The following is a 23,461-nucleotide window of genomic DNA, read 5'->3' on the forward strand; positions in this document are numbered from 1 at the left end:
ACTTCTCCTGTCCAAATAAAAAGGAAATTTTTAAAAATTATATTAGTATATCAGTGCATGTCCTCTTATTAATGAATTACCATTCTTATTTAATGTAATTATTTTCTATAAAATTATGATCAATTATTTCTACTTTTCAAAATTTATCAAACACTGCATGGAACTTGCTTTATTACAAAGCACACCGTAAGACTTTGAGGTTCTATGCTGTTCTTTGTGCTTTCTTTTGTCCAGGAATATTCTTTTTTCAGATCCCCTACCTTTTGAGATTGCATTCACTATTGCCTCATAGCCTTCCAAGAAACTGTTCAAAGATAACTATACCAAATATCCTCTACCCTTCTTACCGTGATCCAGATTCCACTTGCATTTGACGTGCAAGCTACAATCTCCAAGGTTTGCTGCTTCCCACATATCACAGTGAAGCAGGATGGGATGCATCCTTATCAGATATTTTTGGAAACAAACAGATCTACAAATATTAATACAAATAGAATTCTTCAGGCATCCTGTATTCTCTTCTTTGGCACATTGTACATCCATGACAGTCAGAACTAAATCACATTGTCTCCCCCAGTATTAGGGCCTCTCCTTTCAGTCCCCCATGATACATCAGCCTCTAACAAATTGTCCAATGTTCCATTTCTTTTTCCTCTCATTTTTTATCTTCTCCATCCTTCAGTATTCTAATACAATTTTTCTTTATTTTCCCTATCATTCTTCTATTTTTGCATGTCCTTTTGAATACTACATTTCCTTATTTCTGATCTCGTACGCTACCTTACCCATTTGTATTTCTAATTTCCTTACTTCTTCCATCACCTTTAGCAGATTGCCAACATTAAATACATGTCAAATTCTCTTATTTATTTTAATAGTTATTTCCTTTTTATCCTTTCCAAAGTCTTATCAAAATTTATTCTCATCCCCTATTCACTTTCCTTAAGTTTAACAACCTGCTCGTCTGTATCAGATATCAGCACATACCATTTACAAATCTTGTTGTCTGCCCAGTTTTACTTTATTTTCATATCCTCCTCCTCCTCCTCTCTCTCTCTCTCTCTCTCTCTCTCTCTCTCTCTCTCTCCCCCCTTCCAGCCCTAGCCCCTCCTTCTCCTACTGTTATCTCTGTTGAAAAGTGCTAGGAAGAAACAGTATACCTTCTACCCATACTGCATATGAATAGAAATAACCTCAGAGAAACACCAACTGTGTGGTACTACACTTAAGATGTTAGGAAACGAAAAGACCTGGGAGTAATTGTGCAGTCAGATATGAAATTTTCTGAGTAGTGCAGACAGGCTGCCAGACCAGGTCATGGAGTATTGTCAATGACAGACAGGAATTCTACTTTCTCTTCTGAATTTCTTCTCTGATGTAGAGTTGCTCAAGCAACTCTACATCAGAGAAGGACAACAAGATTGGTGAGGGAAACAAAGGGATGTTCCAAGAAAGGCTTAAGTTAATTGCAGCATCTGGACACTAGGCACCTGCAAGGTGATCTGATTGAGGTGTAATTGAGGAAAGACAGTTATAGAATAGATGTGCAGAAATTTGCATTTAACCAGTGGGTAGTTGATTGCTGGAACAAACTTCCATCTGTCATTTTGGAAGTTGATATTTTAAGTAAATTCAACAGTTTAGAGGGAATGGATGTGTGAAATTTTTTTTTTTTTTTTTTTTTTTGACTGATGCTGCATAAGTTTGCTTTCTTGCACCACATGCCTCTACTACCTCTCAAAGCAGATTGCACTTTAACATTGCAAAGTCCGAAACTCTTTCCAACTGTGGCTGTGACAATCTAGACTAGTCAGAAGATCTTCACCAAGCCCACTTCAATACCTAAAGACACACTTGAGTCCTGGGCATCACTTGGTGATGCCCAGGACTCAAGCATCATGTGGTGATGCTGTTTTAATGATTTCCCAATATTAGCAATATTGCAATTTGGGTCTCCTTATTTTCCTCACCATGCCTAACCCACTCTTTGGATGTTATTATAATACTTTTTTTTTTTTGCTTTTGAACTCTTACTTGTGTTATGGCTGACTGGAGCACATTCATTCATGGCACAATCTCCTTTTCACTTTAATGTCAGAATTAATTTTTTTTAGGTCTCTCTTCTCTTCTTCCGGTCAAAGTCAATTTTTAGGAGTACTAGAACTTCTGTTATAATACTAAACTATCTATTTTGTGTGTTTTGGCATATCTAGGACTGATACTTAATCTTCTTAGCCCAGCCTGAAATATTTTTCTGTATATGTTCTTCCTTTGTTTTATATGCATTTCATATACAGTATTAGTTATTTTTATTTATTTTGTTGTTATTTGGTTTTTAGGAGCATTGGCAACTAAGGCCATATTTCTTCGGGATATGTGGTGGTCATTCCCTGACCTTTCCGCATCCTCCGTATTTGGTGGTGACGGGCTTGAACCCTGGTCTAATCAAGAAGCATGTGCTACGCACTGCTGCTCCTTCCCACCTGGCTACGGAGGCGCCTATACAGTATTAGATTTACAGTGATAGCAGTCATTATGTACTGTGGAAGTGGGTACTTTAAAATTTGAAATCCTTTCTAATACTTATGTTCCAATAAAGTTAAGGAAGAATTAGACAAATTATTAGAGGGGATAGGACAGTTGATGTGGGAGGGCTTGTTTTTAGACATTGTAATTCCATCAACGGGAATCAAGAGTTGTCAGACCTTTTCTAATGTTTTGCTGTTCAGTGCTTCTGAGCCTATTGCTCATATTTTTTGCTGAAAGAAGTGGAATAAGGTGCACTTTAGCTTATGCACCATTAAACACCCATAACACACAGAGAAGTGGAATCCCATTCAGTTGTCATTGGATACGTAATCCGTGACAAACATGGGCGTCCACAGAAAATTTTCCGGGGGGGGGGGGGGGGGGGCAAAAGCTTGGAGACAAATAATTACATCAATAAATTTTTATTTAATTATTTAATTAAACAAGTAGATTATAGAATACAGTATTGCATCAATACAAAAACACATACATAATGTATATAAATTTACAATATAAAGGAAACAAGAATTAATATATATATATATATATATATATATATAGATAATAATAATTTCAATATGTATCGTATAAGAATTGAATTCTCCATCTATCGCTTGCAAACCTATTGATGACATTTTCAATAAATTTCTTCTTTACTGCTTCCTCTTCTAGTCTCTTCCTGTGCACACTAATCATACATAAACCTGATAAGCGAGTTTCTGAGATGGTGGACCTTAACCGTGTTTTCATATGTCTCAAGGTGCTGAAACTTCTTTCAATGGTACAGGTCATAACAGGTAATGTCATACCAATAGTTATTGCCGAATTAATAGAAGGGAATTAGTCGCAATGTTCCAAAACTTCTGGTAAAGTTTGGCGAATATCAGTCGAAGGAAAATTTGTCCATTTTTCATACCATGTTGTTTCCTCTTTTTCTAAATATTGGAAATTGTATTTTTTGCTTACTCTTTTGACTTGTTTGGAACTTTATTTTATCTATTTTTAGAATATTCTTGGGATGAAATGGAAATACTGAAAAGGCTATTTCGTTATCTGAGGAAAATCTTGATTTTAAGGATGAAATTAAAGAATCTAAGTATGGGATAAATATTGATTGCCGATAATAATCTTCAGGTGTGATTCCAGGATAATTGCATTTATATTTCTGTAGGGAACATTGTCTAGGTATTTCTATTTTTATTGTTAATTTTTCAGTCATATCTAATGAAAGTTTATAAAATCTCTTCAAATTTTTCTGATTTTTCCCTATGAAATGAAAATATTTTAAGTAAGTCCTCAATATGTTGGTGAGTGGCTAGTAAATCTACATCTATGGGTTATTGGTTTGAGAATAGCAGAATATTTTGATATTATATTTAAACAAATAATAAACATTGAAGTACTACATGATGTTACTAAGTGATGCGCTTCTTGATGTGTTGATCCTGTCCAGTTCATAGAAATTTCTTCTAATTTATTGAAAATGAGTTGAAAATTCTTTGAAAAAACTGATATACTTTGATATTTCGAAGTCCATCTAATAACATACACGTATAAGTTATAAATCCAGTTTAATGTAAGAATACAAATATATACTAACAGTAGCTTTCGAGACTGGCGTGTCTCGAAAGCTACTGTTAGTATATATCAACTGACATTCAAATACAAAATACAACGGATAAGTGCAATGAGCTGAGTGAGGCACGTTAATCATGCGTCATTGTTATTGCACGGACGTGCGCTGCTTTTTTTTTTTTTTTTTTACTCCACTGATCATCTAGCATTAAAACGGTTGTCTCTAGGATGGGGTGTAGACGTATGCCTTTTTGGCGATTTATTGCCTTTGGATTGTTTACTGTGTTGAGTGACTCTAGCCATAGGCGGTGGCAAAAGTGTCGTGAGTGGTCTACTATTTCAAGATCACGTTTGGGGTCAAGGTTGGTGGCCCAAAAATGTTCCGCGACCGCGGACCGGTCAGTTTCGGCAAGCCAGATTGCTCTGTCGTGTTCCGTAAGGCGATCTTGGAGACGCCTTGATGTTTCTCCTATGTAGCAACTGTTACAGTATCTACAAGTGATGCGATATACTACATTGCTGCGTAAGACAGGTGTGGCAGTGGTCTTCACACTGGAGACAAGTGAACGTAGGTTCCTGCAGGGTAACTGCACGCATTTGATGTTGTAATTTCTAACGACCTTCGAGATCCGTCCTGACATGCCTGGATAATAGGGAATGTAGGCGGACGATATACCGGCTTGGTTCGGTGGTTTTGGGTGGGATGTGAGTTCTTCTGCCTGTAATAGGCATCTATCTAGCACATGGGATGGATAACCACATTTGGTTAGGTCCGCCTTCACACGGAAGATCTCGTTACGCCTAATTGTATCAGTGCTGGAATGGCTCCAAGCCCTGGAGAATAGGGTGCGGGCAGTGCTATTGAGATGGCTTGGTGCGTGGCCGGATAGTTAGTGAATTGACCGGACCACATAGGTTTGCGGTATACTGAAGTCTCTAGATGTGGGCCTACGCGATGCACTAGGACATCCAGGAACGGGAGCGTACCGTTCACCTCTGACTCTATAGTAAACTTGATGAAATTAGATAGGGAGTTGAGGTATTCCAGTAGTGCTGTTTCAGAGCCACGTGGTATTACAGTAAAAATATCGTCAACGTATCTACACCATGTTGTAATAGGTGTAGGTGGGTTCCGGTGTATCTGCTCCTCCAGATCTTCCATGGCGATGTTGGCTACTACGGAACTAACAGGGGCACCCATAACAGTGCCATGTACCTGCTGGTAGACTGAATCCTCAAAAGTGAAGATGCTGCTTGATAAGCATAGGTTGAGGGCGGTACAGATGTCATCAGTGGATAGTGATGTCCTGGATTGGAGGCTAAGTCGTTCACGAGGAACATTTTTGGGCCACCAACCACGATCTTGACCCCAAACGTGACTTTGAAATAGTAGACCACTCACGACACTTTCGCCACCGCCTATGGCTAGAGTCACTCAACATAGTAAACAATCCAAAGGCAATAAATCGCCAAAAAGGCATACGTCTACACCCCATTCTAGAGACAACCGTTTTAATGCTAGATGATCAGTGGAATAAAAAAAAAAGCAGCGCACGTCCGTGCAACAACAATGACGCATGATTAACGTGCCTCACTCAGCTCATTGCACTTATCCATTGTATTTGAATGTCAGTTGATGAAGAGACACGCCAGTCTCGAAAGCTACTGTTAGTATATATTTGTATTCTTACATTAAACTGGATTTATAACTTACACGTGTATGTTATTAAAAAACCATGGACCCCAGTACACCAGGTCCATTCGTTACGAAGTCCATCTAGTTTCTGAAAGTAAAGGAATTGTTGGTACGATGTGGGTCTTCGTTTTGGACTTTCTCTAAAATATTTTATTATAGAGTTTATAATTCTTATTGTCAGGCGAACTTCTGGTACAATGTTTAGGTCATTTCACAACTAGGTTTAATCTGTGAGAAGCCACAGTGTACGTAAGTAGCTTTTGGATATAATTTTTTATCTGGGCTTGAACACCAGCTTCCTTTTCTACCATACTTGCACAGCCATCGTATCCTTGTCCAATTAATTTGTTCATGTCCAAACCATATTCAGTACATTTATTTAAAATAGCAGAACTAATACTTTTCGCATCCATATCATAGTTTTGTAAATCCTAAAAATTCTTCCTTTATATTTTTATTTTCGTTTTCTCAACAAACCTAATGCCAAGTGAAAACTGCTCTATCCCAGCAATATGTGCAGGTTCGTCAGCTAAGACTGAAAATCCAATAGATTTATTTGCAGCAGATACAATGCTTTCTCGTATTTCCATTTCACAAAGTTCTATTAGTTGATGTCCAGTTTCTTACAGAAGTGTACCATGCATTTTCAGGAGCTTTCATCAAATGATCTTTTAAAATTAAGTCTCCCACTTCGATCCGAAATTGAAATAAATCATATAAATTTCCAATATCACTCCTTTTCCCCCATAACGGCAAATCACGTGTGGCACAAAATACAATGGCTGATAAAATAGAACCTAATTTAATTCTATTGGACTCTATAGTTTTTGTACTGATTTATAATTTGTTAAATTTATATCTTTTTCTGGATGTTTGCGGATTGTTATAAAATTCTGTGCATCAATAGCACCTTCTTTATGCCATTGAGATGACATGTGATTTCTGGCGGTTTGGTTAAAATCTTTATATTTCATAAACGTGCCTTGACAACCCCGATGTTCTTTTGGTACAAACAAAGCCCACCTTTTTGTAGTTTTGAATAACACAACCATGTTGAGTATTCCTCTAACCAAGCAAATCTAAACTGTCTCTTTCCAGAAGAATCTTTTTTGAAATCATAGTCCTTGTTGGGAACATAAGTATTAGAAAGGATTTCAAATTTTAAAGTTGGTGTTATAGCGGAAACTCCAACGTAAGAACCAATATCATATTCTAATAAATTACTGTATTTGATGAAATTGACTCGACAGAGTCATTTTGAATCGATGTTCCAGGAATCGGATTAACTTGTGTATGCGAAGGCATACATTTTTCCTGATCAATTTCTATTTTACGTCTTTTTGCATTTTTTTCTAGAGAAGGAAAATAACTCCTTATATCCATTCTGAAAGAGGTTATAAGAAAATATATTTTTAGAATAAACTATAAATACATTATTTTCATTTTAATGATCTTTAATTCTTGGGAAAAAAAGTATTCCGAATTAATTCAGTTTTTAACACAATTTCATATATAAAAAAATTGACCTGCATATTTTAATAAAAATCAACTAATTAATTAATCCCAAAATCCTAAATTAAATTACTGCAGTTTAAAAGCAAAAAAATCATAAAACTAACAAGTAAAATAATATTAAATTACATACACTTACCTTTTAAAAATGTATTTTTTTTTAAATTTGTTTCACTATCAATTTACTATTCACACTTCAATCAGTGACTCACTAGACACAGAGGGCAAATGAACTGGTCACTGTTCACGACAGTAATGAACATTTTTTTCACAAATGTGTGAAAAAAAATCAATAGATGATTCTGTCGATCAATTCGACGCTGGAAAGATTGTGCAAGGCTCAAGGGGTAGAATTTTTTTCAACGTAGTCTGTACTTGTTAACAGGAGAGATTGCTTCTACAGGGATGGGATACACTTAAATAGAAACGGTACAAGAATGTTTGCTGATACTATCGAGGCAGTGTTAGGCGGGTCGGAAAACTGCTAGATTGGGGGGATACAAGGACTAATAGATTAACAGTAGCCACTGGCAGAGGTGAAAGTGATTCTTGCACTGCTTCTATTGGAATGAGCAGAAGCCTGAAAAACAAGATGCAGGATATTTTAGAGACTGCTGGGAGTCATTGGGGTACAAGTAAACACATGGGTTGTGTTAGGGTAGCTAAGAAAAAGAACAGGTGCATGTATACTTGCGTGTACATCAATGCTAGGAGTTTGGTAAATAAATTTGAGGAATGCTCAAAACATCAAAGGCGGATATTGTTGGGATATCAGAGACGTGGTGTCACACAGAAATAAGTAATGCAGAACCGGTATTTGGGGAATACAACGTCTACAGACAGGATAGGAAGGGAAGGAGGGGTTATGCTATTAGTTAAGAAACACATAAAATCCAAGGAAGTGAAGCCAGTCGACATCGCTGGACAGTGCAGTGTCGAGTCAGTTTGGTGTGACATAAGCATTGGGAGATCAAGATTGAGAGTAGGAGTGTGCTATAGGCCTAATGATTCTGATGAGTATAATAAGAAACTGTACAGGGAAATAGGAGTGGGCCAGTAAATCAGAGAGTCTTATAATGGGGGAATTTAATTTCCCAGATATTGACTGGAATTTGTGGGTTGGTCACTCACACACTAGCAAGGCTTTTGTGGATTTATTGGATGATTGTTTTCTAAATCAACACGTTCGGGAGGCAATTAGAAGGAGCAATACTCTTGATTTGATTATCAGTAGTGATTCTTCATGCATTAAGAATCTGCAGATACAGGACCACTAGGTGGCAGTGATCACAGTGTGCTGAAGGGGGTTTTACTCAAGGAGGTAACTAACATCAGGGGTAAAGGGAAGGGTTATTGCTTTCGTAAAGGCGACTACGATGGTCTGAGATAGAATTTAAATTCTATACAGTGGTACCAACAGCAAACTCAAAATGGGAATCATTCAAAGAACTTATCTTGGAAGCTACTAGGCTTTACATACCAACTAAGAAATATTATTCATGGTTCAGGCCTAAATGAATGTCAGATGAACTAATGAGACATATGGCAGAGAACAAAAATGCATGGGATACATATAAATTAACGTGACACAGAAGCCTATGATAAATACAAGTTGATCTGTAACCAAGTTACAAAGGAGGTTAGGCAGGCGAAGGCAGATTACGAGAAATTTTTGGCAAGGGATGCAAAGAAAAACAGCAAGGAGTTCTTTACTTATGTAAGCTCTAGAAGGAAGGGGATGAATCAGATTGGTCCACTTGATATCGATGGTTCAACTGTTCATGATCCTGCTCAGGTAGCTAACAAACTAAATCAATATTTTGCATCTGCATTCACACATGAGTTATTCAGAAAGGAGAATGCCATAGATGAAGTAAACACTGGCAGTGAGCTAGATAATCTTGTAATAATTGAGAGTAAAGTGGAGGGGAAATTGTTGAAGATAAATACAAGAAAGGCACCTGGGGTGGATGGGATCTATCCAGTTATATTAAAGGAAGCAGCAAAGGAAGTAAACAATCCGTTAGCTTCCTTGGACTGAGAGGAGGTACCCACAGACTGGAGATGTGCAAATGTAACCCCAATTCACAAAGGAGGATCAAAGGCTGACACAAGTAATTATAGACCTGTGAGTTTAACTTCTGTTCCAGGAAAATTAATGGAAGCACTGCAGGATCATCTTGACAAGAATTCAGTTATAGCTCAGACACAGCATGGTTTTGTTAAGGGAAGGTCTTGCTTGACCAATTTGATTGGATACTATGATGCAGTCACAAAAGAATTGGATGCAGGGAATAACTTTGATATTATATACTGTATTTGGATCTGAGAAAGGCTTTTGATACTGTTGCACATGGAAGACTGCTGCACAAATTGGAGCAGTGTGGCAAATTGTTGCTATGGATAAAGGGATGGTTGAGTGGCAGAAGACAGAGAGTGGTAATTAATGGACACTGTTCATCGTGGTCTAATGTTATTAGTGGAGTCCCTCAGGGTTCAGTGTTGGGTCCATTGTTGTTTTCTGTATTTATAAATAATATTGATGATGGTATATCAAGCTTAATGTCCAAGCTTGCAGACGATACAAAGGTTGGCAGGGTTATTAAGGACGCTACTGACGCTATGCTGCTGCAACAGGATCTGGAGAATCTTGTAATAACTGAGAGTACAGTGGAGGAGAAATTGTTGAAGATAAACACAAGAAAGGTACCTGGGGTGGATGAGATCTATACAGTTATATTAAAAGAGGCAGCAAAGGAAGTAAGCAAACCCTTAGCCATAATTATGAGAGTTTCCTTGGACTCAGGGGAGGTACCCATGGACTGGAGATGTGCAAATGTGACCCCAATTCACAGAGGAGGATCAAAGGCTGACACAAGTAATTATAGACCTGTGAGTTTAACTTCTGTTCCCGGAAAATTAATGGAGGCACTGGTTAAAGAAGCACTGCAGGATCATCTAGACAAGACTTCAGTTATAGCTCGGACACAGCATGGTTTTGTTAAGGGGAAGTCTTGCCTGACCAATTTGATCGGATACTATGATGCAGTCACAAAAGAACTGGATGCAGGGAATAACTTTGATATTATATACTTGGATCTTAGAAAGGCTTTTGATACTGTTGCACATGGAAGACTGCTGCACAAATTGGAAGCAAATTGCTGCTATGGATAAAGGGGTGGTTGAGGGGGAGAAGACAGAGTGGTAATCAATGGACACTGCTCATCATGGACTAATGTTTTTAGTGGAGTCCCTCAGGGTTCAGTATTGGGTCCATTGTTGTTTTCTGTATTTATTAATGATATTGATGATGGTATACCAAGCTTAATGTCCAAGTTTGCAGACGATATGAAGGTTGGCAGGGTTTTCAAGGACACTACTGAACTATGCTGCTGCAACGGATCTGGAAAGATTGAGCAGATGTGCTGAGAAGTGGCAAATGAAGTTTAACAAGGAAACAGCAACCCCAGAGCAACGTATCATCTCTGTGGTACTACACTGACAGTGGTAGAGAACGAAAAGGACATGGGGGTAATTGTGCAGGCTGATATGAAGTTCTCTGAGCAGTGCAGACGGGCTGCAAGAGTAGCTCATGGTGTCTTATCAATGATATATAGGAATTTTTCTAGCAGGGATAGGGAAGTAATTATTCCCTTGTATAAGGCAATAGTCAGGCCGCACCTTGAGTACTGTGTACAGGTCTGGAGGCCTCATTTCAAGAAGGATGTAGAGCTGCTGGAACGAGTACAGGGAAGGGCAACAAGGTTAGTGAATGGAACGAAGGGTTGCTCTTACGAAGAAAGGCTTAAGTTTTGCAAATTACAGTGTTTGGAGACTAGGCACCGGCGAGATGATCTGATAGCATGCTCAATGCTGATGGGATACTGCCTCTTGCTCAGAATAATCACCTGAGAGGGCATAAATTCAAATTGAGGAAAGGCAGATGTAGGATAGATGTGCAGAAATTTGCCTTTCGCCAGCGGGTAGTTGGTTGGTGGAACAGACTTCCATCCCTTGTTGTGGAAGTTGATAGCCTAAATAAATTTAAGGCTCAGGTGGACAGGTATTTCGAACCAACGGAGTGGGTGAAAGTGGAAGGGTTTTTTTTTTTTTGGCTGATGCTGCATAAGCTTGCATCATATGCCTCTACTAATGCTAAACACCTGTTCTATGGTTACCCGGCCAACCTGTAATAAAATTTTAAGGCAGACAAAGTGTCCCATGGTCGAGGTTGTATGGTTACATAACTCAATCACTTTTACGATTATAATTTGTGGAATTTTTTACTTGATCCCAGGAGGAAGCAAGTTTCCTGTTTGCACCCCCCCCCCCTCTCTGTGGATGCCCATGCACAACTCATGATAGCTTGTCAGTGACAAGCTATCATGAGTTGAGTTGTGCATTTTGAAATGCTTTTTTGGTTGGGTTAACTTTGTCATCCTCCACAAGCCAAGCATTGACAAATTGTTTCTGACCAAAGAATCACTGTTGGCTAGATGTTATTGGACCAATATCGGTACACCTGGGATAGTTATACTTGAAAACAGTAGATTTGCAGTTTGCAAAATATATGGGAGGCTGATTCAAAAAAAGATTTGTATTCACGCAGAAGTAGTTGTGATTGAGAGTTGATTTTTTTTGTATGATACCTTGAAATCTCTAGCAATCGCACATATTTTGGTTTCGATCTCACAATTAATTTGTTTTCTTTGCAGTGCTGAATGAAGTGAAGTGTCACAATGGATAAAGTGGAATACTGATCAGTGATTTGGTTTCTCTTTCTCCAAAGGAAAATCTCAAAAACAATCCACAAGGAAATGGTTACTGTTTATGGAGAAGACTGCCCAGTTTACAGTGTTGCACATTGGTATAAACACTTCAAAGGCGAAAGAACCTACAGAATGCAGGTTCTTTTGAATTTGAATTCTTCAGAGCTTCAAATTAGTGTAAGATCTGTGGAGAATGTCATCCATCAAGAGTTGCATATGAATAAAGTGTGCTAGATGTGTCCCCAGACTTGACTGCTTACCAGAAGGAAAGGGGATGTGCACATGAAATGTCAGTGTACCAGGAAAAGCAAGAGGAATGTTACGGATGAAATTTTATACACTATGATCCTGAAACTAAACAAATGTCAGAACATTGGAATCATGCAGAATCATCGCTCCCCCAAAAAGGCAAAGGTGCAACTGTAAATTTTTGGGAGCAGCATGGTGTAATGTTAACCGATTACCTTCAAAACGTACTGTGATGGCGAAGTATTGTTCCAACCTCAAAGTTACGTGCTACTATAAAAAAAAAATATGGAAAAACTGCCAAAAGGAGAGTGTGTGCATGCTCCATGATAATGCCCCTGCACATTCCTTACAAGCTGCTATGAGGTGTGCCCATGGATGTGGGTTTGAAATATTGCTGTGTCCTGCTTATTCTCTCGACTTTGCAACCTCTGATTTCTTCCTCTTTATTGCCCTGAAGTCCTTCATGGAAAGCACGTTGCTGCTGATGATGAGGTGATTTCTGCTCCCTAGTTGTGGTTTGAAGGACATTCAGAAGACTTGTACAAAATTGGCCTGCTGAAGTGTGGTGAAAGGTAGCAAAAAAACATTATTTTGTCTGGTGTATTTTGTCAAGAAGTATAATGCATAGTTTGTTTCAAACTTCTATCGCAACTACTGGGTAAATACAGATTTCCCCCCCCCCCCGGGGACTGACTACCATGTCACAGCCAGTTAAGTCATGCCTTTCCCATTGTGCCAATGAATTGCGGTATAAAGCAGATCGGCACATTCCTATCCTATATACCTACCTGCTTTATATCATATGTTATGAAAAGGTGATACTGTTACTAAAGAAGCATTTGATTTCACTAAAGGGTAGTGTACCCGATATATTGGCTGCCTTTATTAAAAAATCAGAAAAGATTTAGGAATTTTCTGCAAACTAATAAGATATTGTGTTCTAAAACATTTCTCATACAGTTTATCAGTTTGTTCGAAAGCTGAACCGACTTGGACATAATAGTCGATAGCCAGTGTTGATGATCTGGATCATATTTATTTAGCAATATTTTTTTTAACCACTAAATTCTTAATACTACTTTCGCTGTACTTATTTGAAATGACAACTGGTCACAATCTTGTTTCAAAGAACCTTTTATCGAAAAAATACTTGGTAAGGTGTTGGGTTCCTTTTGGCCCTTATTAACCTCTGCATCCATTTGATAGACTCTGAACCAATTTTTGATTACAGGAAGGTAATACATGGGTTAATTCAGCTGGTTATGGGCACTGATTAAACTGCCATCCTGCCGGCACAGTTGTGGGAGACTACTAGTGGTGCCTTACCCTTAACTCTGCGCAGTTGCTGTGTGATGCAGCTTGGTTTGGTCTTAAATTCTGCAGTTGAGCTAGAAATAGCAAGCAGTATGTGTCATGAAAAATTAAGATCATTTGTTGAACAGCCTTCGTATCTTGTAAAGCTTTTTACAATGTCTTCCTTTTATTTGATGTAAATCAATTTTGATATCAGTCATCTTCAAAGGACCATATGTGAGACATTCTAAAAAAAAGCACGAATGATGCATCCAGATAATGCAAAATTCTGTAGGCAGGAACTTTGGCTTCCTCCTGTTCACCTATATACAGCACGGTTTTGTAAAAGGAAAATGTTAGCTATTCCAAAAGAATCCGTCATGTGCCTAGGTATTTTTATATTGGACTTTAGCAAACCATTCTGCTCTATCTCACAAAAAAAAAAAAAAAAAAAAAAAAGAGGTTACTCTAAAAGTTGGAATCACTGGAAAAATCCATAAAAAGATTGTGGAATGACTTCAGGACATTCCACAGTGTTAAAAATGCAATCCCCTGGGAATCGATAACCGAAGTCGACTTCAACTGATATTGGCGAATGAATACAGTCTGATTTACAGAAGTGGTATGTGGTTTGCGCTCCAGGAACAACTTACGAGGTGTGGCAATGAAGGTGCTTTTGTGGCCATATTCACCGAGTTTAAGAATAAACAGAAGTGGTATATGTGTCAAATTTCCCCCAACAGATGATGATACAGAGATTGTCCAGTAGGCTGTACGGTAACTTTCCATGTCATGATTTTGCAATTAAGCAATGAACGAATATCAAATATTGCTTTAAACTGGAAAAATCTGCAATGAATGAAATCTTAAAAACTGTATAGTGATGAAACATTAAGTGTGTTCGAATGGTATGAATGCTCCAAAGACACAGGGTGTTCTAAACGGACTAAAAAGTGGGTTTCCATCAACCGCAAAATGACGACAAAGTTGCAAAACTTCTTGGAATTGTGGCAAGAGATTGTCATTTGACCATCGGAATATATGGCTGATGAATTTGATACAAATGAGACAATTCATCAGATTCTACATGAATCATTTAGGGAAAAGAAGGCTGTGCAAAAATTGATCTCTTGATTTCGATCGATACTTCAGCATATTAATATTCGTACTGGTAAATGATGCAAGAAAGCAATCTTATAAAGCATCAGCCAAAAAAAAAACGCCTTTCCACATCCCCTCCAATAGTTTATTTTGTTCGTCCTTAAATTTATTTAACCTACTCACCACAAAAGATGGAAGTTTGTTCCAACAACCAACCACCCGCTGGCTGAAGGCAAACCCGCACATCTATCCTGGAACTGCCCTTCCTCAATTTGAATTTATGTCCCCCTCATGTGCGTAAGAGGAAGGAACAATTCCCTCAGCATTGAGCTGACTTAATCCATTCAAAGCCTTAAACACCTCAATCATCTCGCAGTGCCTAGTTGCCTTTCTCTACATCCTTTCTAAAATGAGGCCTCCAGACATATATGCAGTACTCAAGATGCTGTCTGACCATTGCGTTGTACAATGGGATAATCATTTTCTTTTCCCCTGCTAGTAAGGTTCATGTTCATTGATAAAAACCCCTAAGCTATCCTGACAGCACTGTTAGAGAACTTATCTGATTGCACAATTACCAGAAAGTCTTTTTCATTCTCCACTACCCTCAGTGTGGTAACACAGTAGCAACATTAAACTTGGATTATTGCTACCCATGTGTTCCACCAATTCAGGTATTCATAGAAGACTTGCATTTTGCAACAAAGAACAGGGTGCTGCTATCAACTGAGAAAGAATGTAGTGTAGAGGGGAGGATTGCTTTAAACGTCAATGCGCTTTTTTTAAAAAACGAATAGATTTCAAAACATTCATTCGCTTTTGTAAATTGCAGTGATCCTTACATTACCAAAGTATGTGATCAATACACGTTTTTTAAAAACTTTTTGGAAGACAAGTTTGATTGACTTTATAATAAATCCTGTTTCTGCCGTATTCAGACAAGTGAAGAGGAATTATCTAAAAAAATACCTCGTGTTGCTCTAAATGCAACACTGAGTTCCACCATTGCGTTTAGAGCAACGACAGAGTTGGCAACACTATCGGATTTCGACGAAATATTGAAGGATCTTTTTTAACACCAGGTTTGTGCCAATTTCTAAGACAGATGGAGAGAACTCTTCAAAGAATAGCATTTGGCGCAAAGGCCGTTATAACACCTGTTGTAATATGCATCCCTTGATGCTTCGCTTAATTAAAAACAAACAATAATGCAGATGGAAGGCATTGCAAACGAGTTCACTCTCGAAAACATAAAACTTTCTTAGATGCTGACAAAAGTGTAAAGAAAACAATTAGATTGACTTGTTCAAGAAACTGTCAGGTTCCAAAATAGTATACTAGTAAGAAAGATAAACCCATTTGAAACGAAATTATAAAGACTAATTTTCATTATATCAGAAAATAACCTCGAACTACTTAACCGTCTTAGAAATTGATAAGGATGATTCATACAGCAAAGCGAACTTATTTGCTAAACACTTTAAATGCAATCTGAACATATCTATCAATACAAAGGAAGATAATTTTTCAGAGAAATTCAATCCCTTGTAACATATTTTGCTCCACAAGTGTCTCTGTTCGATTAGGCAGTTCTCCAATGCTTTAAAAGAAGAGCAAGAAGTATACTCCATGCTCACAGCAGTGGTTCTTTGCAAAATATTTCTAGGATTACGGCTGTCATTAAGGCAAGGTCCATAGATTACTATCATGAATGAATAAGTCAGTATCTTGGAGGTCACATAGGTTTTAGTATCACTACTAGAGAGATCATTAGGACTTCCTAGCCACGCTCTCTTGCGTGGTCCTTTTCCCCCACTCACAGGGCGCGAGGAGACCAGGGAAGTGAACCCCATGATAGTCTAAATTGCTTGACCTCTACACTTAATAACATCAATTCGAATAACTAGTACTCCTTTTGGCTGACCCCTATCTATAGCGTTTTTTTTTTTAAGGTCTTAGCCACTGAAATCTCAGGAAATTAGGTGGCAGGACCTACCAGAGTAAATAACTATAATACTGGTGGTACACCAGTATTATAGTTATCTGCCAAGTGGATGCAGACCAAGTGGTCTGCATCCACTTGGCAGTGTGGTCAACGGTACACGACACTACACGTATACAAAATCCCTACACCTTTAAACCTCTGACATTGACAGTTTCACACCCGCAATGTATAGTACGCGGAGATGGGGGGGGGGTGAAACCCCTGGTGCCGTTTGACACTAGAGAGATTCTGCAGAAAGCATGATTGCAACAATACAAATATTTAACCACAAGTTTTGCATTTCCGTTACATTCCATTGTTAAGTGCTGCTATAGATGTTCTCACATTAAGAATAAATAAAATTAATTTATTCAATTAAATTCTCGATTTGTAAAATATTGTCCCGTTTAGCATATATGAGCCTATTGCTTTCACTACGCCTACCGCCCGCTAGCATATAGCAACAACTTTCAGGCTGGATTTTCATGAAATTTATATGTAAACCTATTAGAAAGATTTGTGGAGCATTCCAAATATCATTAAAAACTGACTAATAGAAGTCTACAATTATTATTTCTTTGTCAGTGCGTCTGCATGTAATAACTGTTCCCAGTAGATGGATTTTAAGGAAATTTTAGGCCTTCCATTCTCTAAGAAAGATTTCTCGACCCTTACTGTTTCAGAGCTATAATGCTCAATACGTTCTACGTTTATATCAATATTTGTAAATGAATAAGAGAATTGAAAATCTTACATTACAGTAAGAAATAATTTAACGAAAAAATTGCTAAACGATTTTTCTTCCTTAGGAAGAAAATTCAATTGATTTTTAATTATTTCTTACTGTAATGTAAGATTTTCGATTTTTTAAATTGTTTTCGTTTTAATTTCTGGAGAATATTATACGTATCATATTGAGGTAAACTTCTCGTATTCTTTTACAAATATTCATTAAAAAATGAAACAGGAAAGGTCGACACCAATAGAATTCCAGAAATTATTATTTTCGTTTTTTGGAATATATATCACATAGGCTATCCATATACTATAGCTGAAGCAATGCGCATAAATTGTGAATTATTAATGTATGCTAAAATTAAATGAAATGCTCTGTGCACATCAACTAACTCTTTTTTTTTTTTTTGTAATGCAATGCACTTATATTTAGCAACAGGTGCAAACCCCAGCAATTGATTTTTGCTGAACAGCATTTTAATTGATGGTTTTAGCTGCAGCTGAAATTAGTGCATGCAATGCATTCTTTTAAGGAGGAGATGTCTGTTAAATGATGGTGGCGCGGCTGCCCCACTAACCCCCTTCCCTCAAGAGGAAAGTCTGCAGCGAAAACGCTGCAGAGTTTAGTCTACTCGCGTCCCTAGCCCTATCAAATTTTCGTGTACCCCTCGTCGCGAAGGGCGGTTTGTCTGTTGTGAGGGGAAAACCGGAGTCAATCCCGGTGAAAAACCTCACGACCACGGTTTGAGACCGCCAAACTCAATGCTGAATGCCCCTGGGAAAATTCCCATAAGGGTAGTAGCTGGAATCGAACCCCGATCAGCTATTCAGCAAGCCAGCGACGTTGCTACAAGGCTACCGTGGCCCCGTATGCTTTCGCTTTAATTTCGGTATTTCACATCACGTTTGTCACAGTCGCGTGGGTAGTGTGACGTCATTGCTAAGTGCCGCTATGGATGTTTTCACACAAAAAAATTACCTGAATAAAAGACGAGCAAAAAAAGAAACAATTTAAAATGTAAACGTCTGTTACCGGCATAAGTGCTGGACCGGACCAAGTAATGTATAGAACCTCGGATAGGTCCTGTACATTACTACGAACTTTTCTAGCTTCCCCCCCCCCCATATTGAGAGGAAGATACGATATTTTCGTGATTCAAAAAGATAAAGTTATCACCGTAGTTGGAGTGCTCAGGCGAAAGAAAGTACACTAAAATCATTAAAATGACCGGAGAAGGGAAGTCTGAATATAAACATGTAAATTACCCTAACTCTACTCTCTCTAGGCATAAGCACATCACAGATATTTTCTTCTTCGCTCTCGGCGGTATTTTTATTCTGAATAGTTACTCTGTACAAATCTACCCCCCCAAACCTTTCAGGCTTGGTGGGCATCACTAGATTCAAAGGAAGGCAGTTAGGTTAATTGCAGTGGCGGCTCGTGAATCTGATGTTTGGGGATGCTGCGTCTTAAAGTTACATTAAATTGCCTTGGTTATGAGATATACACAGTAATAATAATAAACAAGTTAAAAATACTACAACATATTAATTATTAACAGACTTGAACTTTTATATAAAAACAAAATCCATTATTCGGTTTTATTTGTTGAAAATAGATTAATAACTTTTTCATTCAAGTTTGGTGCACTGTTGATCAAGCTTTTCTCTATTGAAAGCATTGCTTGAGTATTTAGCCTTTCCTGATTCATAGTGCTCCTTAAAAATGTTTTTATTCTTTTTTAGCACTAGCAAAAGGCACATGATGCAAGAAAGCAAGCTTATGCAGCATCAGCCAAAAAAAAAAAAAAAAAATTTACAAAACAAATTCCTCTAAATGTTTGTCCAGTTCCTCCTTAAATTTATTCAACCTATCAACTTCCACAATGACAAATGGAAGTTTGTTCCAGCAATTAACCACCCGCTGGCTAAAGGCAAATTTCCGCACATCTATTCTACATCTGTCCTTTCTTAATTTGAATTTATGCCCCCTTAGGTTCGTAATCTGAACAAGTGGAAGGATCCCATCAGAATTCAGCGTGCTCAACCCATTCAAGGCCTTATACACCCCAATCAGATCATTTCGCAGGTGCCTAGTCTCCAGCCGCTGCAATTTTCAGAGGCTTAAGTCTCTCTTGGTAAGAGGATCCCTTCATTCCCCTCACCAATCTTGTTGCCCTCTTCTGTGCACGCTGAAGCAAATCTACATCCTTCCTAAAATGAGGCCTCCAGACCTGTACGCAGTACTCAAAGGCGTGGCCTGACCATTGCCTTATACAGAGGGACAATCACCTCCTTTTCCCTGCTAGCAAAATTTCTATATATCATTGACAAAACCCCATGACCTGCCCTGGCAGCCTGTCTACATTGCTCAGAAAACTTCACAATTACTCCCAGGTCTTTTTCATTTTCTATCACCTTAAGTGTAGTACCACACAGTTGATACGTTTCTCTGGGGTTACTTCTACCCATGTGCAGTATTTTGCATTTTTCAGAACACAACAGATGTTCAGAACATCTGTTGTGAACATCTTGGCCGAGGAAGATTTAATTGCTGACGCTGGGCCCTTGCCCAGTGTGGGATCCACTGACTTGCTGGCACCTCTTCTCTTCAAGGTGTAGTACAATATCTGCTTTTCCTACTTGAGCAGGAACTCGCATAAATACTCCTCTGGGAGTGGGACTGGCATTTGACTTGTCAAATGCAGGGTCATGCCATTAGGGAACCTCACTTTGTGGGTCACTTGACCTCACAATCTTTTCTCCTTTTCCTGAGGTTGGGTGTGCTCCCCCCCTTTGGGGGATGCTGACCCTACCACGCACTCTTTCTTCTCCTCAGTCTCTCACCCCTTCTCCCATTTCAAACAAAAAAAAAAAAAATATTCATTTATTTTTGAAATCATTACTGGAAATAGAGGATGCGCAAGACCGAATTGTAATGTTCGTAAGCCCTAGACACCTTTTATTCTGAAAAGTGGGAAAAGAGGAAGAAAATATTTCTTACAATAAATTATACTGTATTAACACACTGACTGTGAATTACATCTTTTGATGCAATGCAAGTATGAGTAGTTGATCAGAGCAGCAGCGCAGGACGTATGAGAATGTATAAACTTGTATGACTATTGTCTCACCCTTATCTTGTTAAATTGACTTGTTTCGTAGAGAGATAAATGTGCATTCTCCTGTTCAAAACATTTGTACTAGTGTGAATTTTAAAAGAAGACTGGTGAGCAGTATTTTCAATTTTTCATATTCTGATTCTATAAAAATTCCTTGTGTTAACTGTGTTTGATGTGATTTAAAATGTCTGACGGATATATGCGAAAACGATGAATCTGGTTATGAAAAAAGAAAGCTTTGGGTAAAATGAAGATTCAACTCCTGATATAAGTCACACAGAGCAGTTGTCGGTCATTATTCGTTATGTATCAAAAGATGGCGAAGTACATGAGCGTTTCTTGACGTTTGTTCCCATTGAAAAGCATGACGCAAAATATCTTTTTGACACCGTAGCATTTGTTCTTGATAAACATGGAATGGATGTAGCAAATTGCAGATCTCAGCCATATGACAACGCTGCTAATATGAGTGGGTTGTATTCTGGAGTCCAAGTCAGGTTCAAGGAAGTCAACAAACTAACAGTATGCGTTCCATGTGCTTCACACAGTCTTAATTTAGTAGGGACCAAATCCGCAGAAAGCTGTTTTGCTGCCTTTAATTTTTTTGGCATTTTACAGTCGCTCTACACATTCTTTGCAGCCTCACCACAAAGGTGGTCTAAATTGAGTACGATGGAGAATATAATCTCGATCAAAAATCTATCTGACATAGGATGGTCATCACATTACGATGCGGCGAGATCATTGAAAAAAATTACAGTAAAATTCGTGTAGCACTCGTTGATATCTCAGAATGCGAAGAACAAAAACCGGCAGTCGTTCATGAAGCAAAAGCTTTGACAAATAAACTGAACAGGTTAGAAATAGCATTAATGATGTCATTTGGGAAGATATTCTAAAAAACATAATATAGCGAATAAAGCAATTCAAGAATCTGGAATCGAGTTATGCGTAATTTTGAAATTATATGACGCTCTTCTAGATTATTCGATTTATGTTCGAGACGAAGACAAATTTTATGATTTTGAAAAAATGGCAATACAATTCGTTCCAAATTCGGATTGCAGACAATATGAAGACCGAAAGCGTAAAAGGAAGAAACCGTTTGATGAAACACCAGAGGAATTGGTATCAGCAGAGGTAAGTGCAAAAGATACATTTCGAATTCAAATTTTTTATCGTATTGTAGACGTACTAGTCACAGAACATTGCATGATACCTTCTGTTTTCTTATAGATAATCTATGCCAAAAGAAGAAATTCGATCCAAAGCCACACCATTAGTCAGCACCTACTCTTTCGGCTAAGAAGTAGACTTCGTTGATGAATTCCTATTATTTTCAGCACTATGCTAGAACAAAATGTCTGTGGCAGAATTAATAAAGGCACAAATAAATGATAAACTGATTACTATACTGGTGTGCAAAACTTAAGGACCAACACTATTTCTAAAGGTTACAACCATAAAATCTGTACTTAAAGTACTCTTTACTGATGAGAATAGATTCAGTCTTAGCAGCGATTCGTGACGTCAGTTAATCTGGCACACGGTATCACCCCGCAAACATCACTGAAAGGGGTCGAGGTGTCTTGTCTGGGGAGGCGTTATCTTGGATGGATGTACACAACTCCAGATACTGGAAGGCGGTACTGTAACCGGTGCACGCTACTGTACTGAGGTAATCCTTCCCCATGTGCGTCTGTTCCGAGGTGCCACTGGCCCCAAGTTCGTGTTTATGGATGATAACGCCACACCCCATTACACTGCAGCTGTTGATATGCTTTTGGAAAGTGAGTACATTGTTCGTATGGATTGGCCTGCCCGTTTTTGACGATATAAATCCCATCGAACACATATGGGACGCTCTGGGGAGACGTCTAGCGGCACGTCCACACCCACCAGATGAAGATGGTGCTGGCAGATTAATGGACGATGTTACCGCAAGAACTTATCAACAACATTGTTATAAGTATGGACAGGCGGTGCAAATCCTGCATTGACATTAGGGGTGGCCATACCTCCTACTGAGGACCACCTCTTCCCTTTGTTCCATCTTTGACAGTGATGTATCTGTATCGTGGCAGCCAGTACTATGTTGGTCCTTAAGTTTTGCACACTACCAAACTACCTCACTTTCCAAAAGCATATCTATCCATAATTGGATCGAATGCTGAAAGAGAGCATTCATTTTCGAAGCAGATCAAGAACTGTGTAACGCTCAACTATGAGCCAAGATCACTTATCATCGTTGGTACTTCTATGTATCGAGAATGATATTACTCGTCATATGGAATTCAAGGACTTTATTGAAGATTTTGCTAAAACGAGAAGCCTAAGCAAGAAACTTTTTTTATTAATCTTAAGAAATGTTACAAGCAATCTAAGATATTGATGATATTGTAGATTTTGTTTCCTTTTAATTTCAAGTATAATGTTGCACTATTTTTAAATCTGAAAACCTTTTCCAACCTACCTATTTTTTTTTTTTTTTTACTTCCTTCGTAGGCCCTAGGCACAGTGCCTAATGGGACATCCGGCCCTGTATAGAAAAATATTCACTGCACTGCATTGTTCTTCACATAACTCCGTTCACTGTATATCTATATTTAAATAGCTGGGGATGCTGCAGTGCCTATGGACGAGCTGCCCCTGCAGTCGAACTGATTTAAATAAAAAGAAACGCGCGCCGACTTTTTGAGTTGATACGCCAACTTAATGATTGCTTATCTACACTGATATCTGTCACGCGACCTATTTTGAACTGAAAGGTGGGATTATTTGGATGACGAACAGTGGAAAGCGTAATTTACTTTTAGAGGTATATGCTATTAGCCTTTCTGGACATGGAAATTTGTGACTTTGCTGTACTCTACGTTACTTGTTATAAAATAAAAAG

At 38.2% G+C, this 23,461-nt stretch overlaps 1 protein-coding gene across 1 annotated transcript in view; it reads right to left on the bottom strand.

The window, feature by feature from the left end:
* Nucleotides 1–23,461, bottom strand: part of LOC150081119 (uncharacterized) — a 154,636-nt gene that overhangs the window by 23,654 nt on the left and 107,521 nt on the right. The gene's annotated exons all lie outside the window — the stretch shown is intronic.

The sequence above is a fragment of the Mastigoproctus giganteus genome, chromosome 9 (genome assembly GCF_048544385.1).
Source record: "Mastigoproctus giganteus isolate SK-2022 chromosome 9, ASM4854438v1, whole genome shotgun sequence".
In the NCBI taxonomy this organism is placed as follows: domain Eukaryota; kingdom Metazoa; phylum Arthropoda; class Arachnida; order Uropygi; family Thelyphonidae; genus Mastigoproctus; species Mastigoproctus giganteus.